The 6,582-nt window shown below is 56.5% G+C and overlaps 1 protein-coding gene across 3 annotated transcripts in view; it reads left to right on the forward strand.

The window, feature by feature from the left end:
• The window catches only part of LOC102249322 (kazrin), a 328,747-nt gene extending 328,430 nt beyond the window's left edge, over nt 1–317 (forward strand). For all 3 annotated transcript variants that reach the window (XM_014533294.1, XM_005886178.2, XM_014533295.1), the window contains exon 9: nt 1–317. The gene's annotated coding sequence lies outside the window, so the exon portion shown is untranslated.
• Nucleotides 318–6,582: the final 6,265 nt, after the last annotated feature.

The raw sequence follows: 6,582 nt of genomic DNA on the forward strand, positions 1-6,582 counted from the left end.
GTGTCTGTGCGTGTGGGTGTGTGTGGGGCGTGCGTGGCAGGTGCGGGTGCTGGGTGTGGCCAGGCGCGGACGCGTGGGACCCCTCCCCCTTGCGGCGCCACCTCTGTAATTGATGTACATACTGCAAACGTGTGTGACTCTGTCAACTCTCTGTCGTCTTCGGCACGATGCGGTCGTGTTGTTCATCTGGGTTTGTTTCGTTTTGTATTTTTGTTCCCCTTTTGTTTTTATGTTTCCTTTCGTTCGGTTCGTTGGGTTGTGTTTTTCCCTCCTGTCCCCGCCCCTCCCCTCCTTTCTATGAAACTTGAAAACTTGAAGGACTGCTGTGTATTTGTAAATAACAAAAAACGACTGTGCACTCCGTGCTTGTACATGTCCCTCGTCCGAACTGCTACTCCCGGAGCCCCTCTCCCCGAGGATGTGGTCTGTCTCCCGTGCCCCCCGCCCCCGTGTGAACGTGTGGGACCAGACCCTGTGCTCGGGGTGCGCTCAAGTCACTTTAGCCACAAAACGCCACTGTCGCCAGGGTGAGGTCCCTCTCCGCAGCCTCGGAGCCCGGCGGGGGGGGGCCTTGTCTTGGCTGGGTTTGTTGAGGTCCAACGGGCTCTTTTTCACGGCCTGCCAGTTTTTAAATTGCGTTGCCATTTCTTTCTTTATGGAAAAAAAAAAGAAAAGAAACAGAAAATGGTTCCGTTTAATTTATTTGCACAAATGCAGAAGACGTATTCTATCTAAATTATTACATAAATATTGGAATTGTATATTTTTCCACGGGGCGGGCGGGAGGCGGGGGTTTCTGTTGACTTGTCTATTCTCTTATCATGCTGCTGCCAAACTGAGCGAGGTAGAGTGGAGGGGGCCCAGGGGCCAGGGACCGTGGGATTTCAAAGCTTGCTTTTTTCCGTTCTCTCTCCTGTTCTCTCCCTGTTCTTCCGCCCCTGCATGGACGGGCACTCCACCTTTCTCCCCACTCTCTCCAGGCCTTTCTCTCTCTATTTATTTATCTGAACCACAGAACACTGACCTCAGTGAGCAGAGCGCATCCTACAAGGGTCACCTTCTCTCGGGTCTGTCTGTGGAGTGAGGTTGGATACAGGGGGAGGCAGCCAGTCCCATGACCCTCCTGCGGCATCCGTTCCTCCCTGCAGCTGTGTCTCTCCACCTTGGTTTACTCTCACCTTGGCCAGGCAGGTGTCCTTGGAGGTGGTGATGGGCCGGGGGGGGTTCTCTCTCAAGGGGAGGGCTGTTAGGGACACTGACCCCATCCTGGTTGGCCCCTCCAGCCACACTTAGCGGAACCTCTCGGGATCCCCGGGGCCCTTGCTCCAGCGGTCCCAGCAGCCTGGCCCACTCGCCCCAGGAGAGAGGATGGGCAGGAACATTTGCCTATTTGGGAGCTGTGTTGGCCCCAATGAGGCTTCCTGGCAAAGAACATGGTGCATTAAATGTGGGGTGATGGAGATCACGTGAGCTGGAAGCCAGGGCCTCCCCAGGCCTGAAACGAGCTTCCCTCTTCTCTTGGCCCGTGAGTCCCACCCCCCATCCCCACCCACGGCTCCACCTTAACTACTAACAGCTCAGTTCGCACACCCTCTCAACAACAGTAGTTGCGCTTTCTGCTAACAGTAACACTTTCAGCTCTTACAAAGAAACTAAATTTTCAAGTGCTGGAGAGTCTCTATCAGAACGGATAGGGTCTTTTGTCCAAAGTCTCTAAAACAAACAGAAAAGCCCCCGTTTGCCCCTCCCTTCCCTTCTGACCTGTGCGGGGTTGGGAGGGAGCAGGCCGGCACTCACGAAGCTCCCTCCGGCCTCCCGTGGCCAAGCCGGTTAACGGAGAGCCCAGAGCCCATGTCTTTCTCTGCAGAGAGAGATGTTAGAAAACGCTTTCTCCCCCATGAATCTTTTTTTTTTTCCTCTTTTGATTGATTTTTATTGTTTTCCCTTACGAGAAAATAAGATTGCAACCACTCCCGGTAATGATTTAGTAGCTCCTTTTCATTTCAGTTTTTGTAAATTAGGAGATAATTCTCAGAGTTGCTAAGGATGATTTATTTAAGGGAACTCCGTCAAATAGCGAATGAGTTATGGGTAACATTAGATGAAAATAACCTCTCCCGTGGGAAAGGTTTCTCGAAGGCATGGATGCAAATATAAAATATTTAAAAAAATCTAAATAAAGCTTATTTTAAAATATTACCGAACTCTATGTTATTTGATTGCTTCTATGTTGCTCTGGGTGGGGGGCCAAGTCCCCATAACCTGCTTCTTGGAATGCCAGGGCTAGATCCCCAGGGGTTGACGGGAGGGGCCGAGGAAAGCTGGCTGGGTTCTGAGCTGATGGAGGGGCCGAGGCCCAGGTGGCCTTCCAGAAACATCTCGTCTTTGCTGGCTTTACTCTAGGCATCCGGGGCTGCCCGAGGTCCTAATACCCCAGCTCGGAGCCTGGCACCCTGGCTCAGCGCCCCGGTCAGCTTTCATCGGCTTCCTTCTCCCCCTGCCGAAGCCAGAGTAAGCCAGGCTTTTCTGAACCCCGGGAGGTCCCCCAGACGCAAAGCCTCCCCCAGCGAAACTCCACAGTGCGTCCCGAGAAGGGGCCCCCGAGTACCCCATCCGATTGGAGCCAGTGCCTCAGCCTCTATCTCCCAGCCTCAACAGAAAGCTACTCCAGCCGTGAAACTAACGGGAGAGTGGCCTCTTACCTCCCCTGTCATTTCTGCTGGAAGGAAGCGCAAAGCCCGGGATAGTAGACGGTACCGAGAGGCTACAGAGCTCAGGACCGTGAGGAACTAGGCCTTAGTTACTAGGGCCTCTCCCCCAGCCGTGCTCAGCCTGGCCCCACATTAGAATCACCCGCGGAGCTTTCAAACAACGGCCGATGCCAGGCCAGCACCCGAATCAGAGTGTTAACCTCTGGTAATTCCGAGGTGCAGCCGGGCTGGAGGACACCTGGGCCAATTGGAGGAGGGCACGTGGCCTCGAGATGCCACGGCTGCCCTCTCCCTGGCCTCGTGCAGGCATCACGAATCTGGTAAAGGGCCTCCCTGCCCCGCCCAAATCAGGTGGCTCCTGATTTCTTGACTTTACAAAGCCCCAGGCAGCCACTGCCCGTCAGACGGAGTTGGCATACAAGGAGAGAGCCTATGTGCCATCCCCAAACTAACCCAAGCCCCACGCTGGCCCAGAGGAGAGCGGCTCGGCCAAGATCCCAGCTCTCGAGGAGCCGTGTGACCTCTCAGGGGCTGGGCCACACCTTGTTCAGATCTTGGTGGCTCTGCTCAAAGGCCACCCTCCCTCCTTGTCGTCATCTCCGACACCTTGTCCCAAATGGCCCAACTCCGAGTGGCGCCTGTTAGTGAGAAACTGAGGCAGGGCTGCCCAGGCCTCCGGGCCAGGGGAAGCTGCACAGTTGGCACCGCGTGCCTCCGTGAGGCCTTGCTGTGTGGGCGCCCGAGTCCTGCCGTGCGCACCTGCAAGGCTGTCCTCTGCCCTCCTGCAGCTCTCCCGCCTGCTGGTCGGCTCCGACAGGTGCCCCTAATAATAACAGTAACAGTCCCAGCTAACACGACTAAGCACTGACCACAGCCAGGGCCCACTGCGCACTTGACATGTGTTAACTCCGTTAACCCTCCCACGGCCTCCGTGATCGAGAAATCCGGTTAAAGCGTAAACAGTAGCGCTGGGCTTCAAACCTAGGGATGCTGCGCTGCCTCCAGCACAGTGCCAGCTGGGCAGTGCGGGGCTGGCACCCAGCAGGCAGGCACTGTATGTGTTTCAGCCGGGCCTGGTGTGAACCTCACCTCCCCCGCCCACTCCTCCCTCATCCCCATCAGTACTCTCTGGCACAGCCACTCCTTGCACTTGTGACCAAGTCTGTTCCCATCAGCCTTACCCCCAGGCTCAGAAAAAGAAACCCAGGGAGGAGCTGGCGGGAGGGCCGAGCAGACACGGGCGCCGGCACAAGCCCTCGGTTTTGAGCTTTGCTCTGCCTCGGAGTCCTCCCCCCCTCCCCCAACCGCACCTGCAGCCCCACCCACCACACCCGGTGCCAGGTCCCCTCCTGGCCCAGGAGGAGTCGGGGCCCCACTGTGCTGGGCAGCTGCTGTGTGCTTCCCTCCCCAGGTCTCGGGGAGCCCAGATGCGCCGGGCTGCCACGAGTGGGGTCACCCGCCCTTTGACAATGTAAGTTTAAAAATGCCTATGGGCCCTGGCACCCGACACCTGCGTTATCACAAAACGGGCCTCACAAACGTCCCTCCCCCAGCCCAGCTGCTCCGAACAATGGGCCCTTCAGCCTTTTCAACTCACCCCCTCCCCCGCCACGTGGGCCAAAGTACCCCGTGCCCCCTTCCTCCCACCGTTCCCACCGCCTGTGGAAAAAGAAGCTGGTGGTCATGAAGACGAGAGGGAAGACCTACAATTAACTTTTTCCAGAAGGATAGACTCATAACTTGAGACGATAAAAGGATGCCCTAGAAATTTAAAATACCTCCGGAGCTTGATCGTGACTGTGTTAGTTGTTCAGCCGGGCTTCCGAAGGTGCCACCAGGTTCTTCATTGCCACCAGGTTCTTCTTCCACGGGAAGTGGGAACAGGTGGGCGGGAGGGGGCCCCGGGTGCTTTGCCCATGGGTGGGGGAGGGGTTGAGTTGAAAAAGCGTAAGAGCCCATTGTTGGGAGCAGATGGGGGTGGGGGGGTCTGTAAGGCCCGTTTCGTGTTGTGAACACGCAGTCATACCCCGCCACCAGTGCAGTATCACTGTACAGGCAGGTTGAGGGTATGAGTCTTGATGGCATCTGGGGTTCTGCTAATTCAAACCTGGGCCGCCACTGCCTAGTGCCTGAGAGCCCAGGTACTGAAAACCAGGGGAATACGCAGCCTGCGCAGCACAGGCCGCGCCCGCCCGCCGCCCCCAGCTAACTGAAGCCACGAGAAAGTGATCCCGGGAGGGCTGAGCATTAGAAGTAAAAATAGCAGCAACGGAAAACCTTGACCTTCTCCCCCTGAAAATGGCAGGACTTGGAGCACCCGGCATGTCCCCGGGGAGCCTGTGCGGTTGCAGGTCGCAGGCTCAGGGCAGCAGCCAGGCTTCCGAATCCGCGTCCCCGGGAACCACTGGCTGGCTGCCCGTTGGCGTTTCTGAGTTTGGGGTTTTAGAAATCTCTCATTGCTTTCTTAGCGGGTTTCCAGCAACTAGCAGTTAATTGCCCCGAAATAACAAAATCGATCAAGTTGCACGTCATGCTCCACCTGGAGGACCTTGCAGCCCACCCGTGGGGCCGGGCCAGGCCTGGCTAATCGCTCCAGCTGTGGCCCGTGAGCCTCTGTCTTCTCACCTTTGAAATGGGCGTAATACCCCCTCTCCTTGTAGGCTCAGACATAAACGCTGCATGTGTTTTGGAGCCTGGGAAGGACAGTGTGTGTTCCTTGTGACTTGAGTGGATTTACGTTCACTCAGAAGGAGGAGAAATGCAGGAAGCAGCTTGACACACATCTTTAGCCTAAAGAAGGCGAATGGATCCAGTCTGTCCCTGGGGGTGAAATCAGGGCATGAGGCTGTGTGCCCAGTCCTCGGAGTCCAAATTCAGGTCCACTGTTGCTCTGGGAGAGAATCCAAGTTTTTCTGTCTCGGGACAGGGAGGGTTGGAGGCATTTGCCCCTGGAGGCCGCAGCCCAACAGCATTGGCAGTAGAAACGTCCTCCCTGCTGTGGCTACACGGACGGAGTCAGGCCGAGGGAGCAATGAGGCTGCCCAAGGCGGGGCTCTTGAGGTGTAAGTCCCCAGGGTTGCCCTAGGGTGGCACATTATAAAGATGTGTCAGAGCCAGAGACGGCCTGGTCCGGCACCAAGGTGTGCCTCCAACTCCAAGAGAAAGGCTGCTGATGTCCTCACTTACAGATGACCACGCCAAGGCACAGCTAGGAAGCGGCAGAACCGGGATTCAGCTCCCGTGGTCTCGCCCCAAAGTCCACGTTCTCAGTAACTGCTACGCAGTCTCTGATCAGCCACATAAACTTAAAAATATCTATGGGACCAAGTGCTTCACCAGGGACAACAGGAAGCCTCACTAGCCAAGCAAGCCCTGTGCAGGCTCTCGGCTTTGGGGCTCAGGTTCTCCACCCTGGAGAGGGAAAAACTGGAATAAGCAAAGGAGTTTGCAAACTGTGTTCCATGGAACCTTTAGGGGTTCCTCAGAGATCCCTCAAAAGATTGCCGTAGCTGGTGAAAGCACTAGCAGGCAGGGCTCCAACCCCACCTTCAGCCGGAAGCTCCGCTCTTAGCTGTTGCACAAGGGACCTCCTGGATCAGGGAGCTGCGTGCATATCGCACATGGGCTCAGCTGCACGCGATTACGCGGGGTGATGGCTGCAGGTGCACACCCTTTGCTCAAATGCAATCACATTATAAGGTAAATAAGCCAAAGCTGTCATGTTGTAGACCCTTCGCTCCAATGGGTTTCAGTGCAGACTTCCATTGGAAAGCTCCCCCAAGGGGCCTCCGAGGCAGGCAGAGACCACCTGTCTGGGCAGTTCTAAGGGAGGAGCCACACCCAAGCAAGACCCCGGGCTGCCCCCAAGGTG

This window comes from Myotis brandtii, unplaced genomic scaffold, assembly GCF_000412655.1.
Source record: "Myotis brandtii unplaced genomic scaffold, ASM41265v1 scaffold96, whole genome shotgun sequence".
NCBI lineage: Eukaryota > Metazoa > Chordata > Mammalia > Chiroptera > Vespertilionidae > Myotis > Myotis brandtii.